Raw genomic sequence first — 1,803 nt, 5'->3', positions numbered from 1 at the left:
TTTCCGGTGGGGTCCATTATTTCCTACGTGTCTACTCTCGTTTTACACAAAAATATTAATATTTTAATCGAGTAATGCTAACTCCACCGCCTCTTGCCTATTGACGTTGCGGAAATGTACGGGGTTGTCGAGTGGGTTTGCGTGACAGGCGTGTGAGATTATCGTGGCCGTGATATTGTATTAGATATTTCGTTATTTACCCGCATGTGAGCACGGGAAATGGATGAAGATCCGAGGTGGGTGCTTATGCAGCAAGCGGATAGGATGTGCCCAATCATGGAATGACACGTGGCTAGAGTAATTTGTTTGTCTTTTCCTTTCTTTACTTTTTACTTTTTTTTTCTTAATTATAAATGTGGAAGTAAATACCGAAATTTTACCGCGAGTATATTAAAGGTGGGACCGGAAGACACGTCATCAAATGCTGCCACATAAGACGAACGTGACAATTGGCCTGGAAGGAGGGGAAGGAAATTATTAATATAATAACAAGTGGGGCCCATGGGTTCTCGGAAATTCCGCGACCGTGACTCAGAGTTTCCTCCCCGGTGTTTAGATGAAGCTTGACCGTGCGATGGGGACGATCGGACGGTCAAAACACGGCGCACTGATCGACAGGGAGGGGCCTGTTTGGTTCGGTGCCAGCTCGGCGTGGATGAGTTTAGGGCTAATTTATTTTATTGTTTTTTTTTTTTTTTAAAAAAGGGAGAAGGTGGCTACGTCAGACAGTGATCCAACGATGGGAACAGTGGTGATTAAGGAGATATAAGAGATCGAGACCGTTGAATTGTATGAAGAGGAAGTGCTTTTCACGTGGACCCCAGTAATGAATTTCTGGAAATATCGGCAATTTAATTTAATTTAAAAAAAATGAAAACGTGGAAACCGAATAATGAACTTGACCGGTTGGAACCACATTTGATGCGGCCACCTAGATTCCTTGCGATCGTCGTGTTGCTTTTACCAACGTCTTCGCTACCGGCTATAGCCAGTCACCACATCTTTTGGAAAAATTCAAGGAACCCCTACAACTACGATCCTGGCCTACATTTTTCTCTCTCATCACTATATCTGAGTTCTGAGGGGGAAATAAATAAATATATTTTTTAATTTTAAAAAGAGCAAATTAAAATTGTTTTTCCTTTTTGTAATTTTTTTAATAATTAATTGGATACTGAAAAAAAGGGGAATAAAATAGGAAAGCGGTAGCGAGTAAATATGGAAGCTTGGAAGGGAAGAAAAGACTGTGACACGTGGCTGTTTGATGATAAAGTAAGGGTCCCATCGCTGCCCTATTCTATTCAACGTCCAGGATTTTGCCATGGTGGCTTTTGCTCAAATGGTGACCGCTGGATCTGTCGGGAACGGACGGTCTGGATACCTTGGCGTTTGGGTAGGTTAAATCGTAGCCGTCCAGTGGGGCTTGGTGTGGGTTTCGTTTTTAAGTGAAATAGAGCAAGAGCAAGAGCAAGAGCAAGAAAGAGGCCAGAGTTTGAAGGGTGGGGGAGAGAAAAAGAGAGAGAAGAGATAGAGAGAGAGAGAGAGAGAGAGAGAGAGAGAGAAGGAAGAACTAACGAGCTCCAGATAAAATCGATTGAAGGATTAGATTAGCGAAAAGCTACGATTTTTCTTCTTCTGCAGTTCATCTGATTGATAGACTTCTTCAGTGGAGGAATCTTGTTTCCTTTGATGTTTCTTCTTTGATTTCTATACCGCTTTTCAGCCGGGATTCTGCAATTTCTGGTGTTATTTTCCGGCGATTTTTCAGTTTAGGGTTTTTTTTTTTTTTTTTTTTTTTTTTTT

Source organism: Cucurbita maxima, unplaced genomic scaffold, assembly GCF_002738345.1.
Source record: "Cucurbita maxima cultivar Rimu unplaced genomic scaffold, Cmax_1.0 Cma_Scf00026, whole genome shotgun sequence".
NCBI lineage: Eukaryota > Viridiplantae > Streptophyta > Magnoliopsida > Cucurbitales > Cucurbitaceae > Cucurbita > Cucurbita maxima.
Note: the sequence above shows the minus strand (reverse complement) of the source record.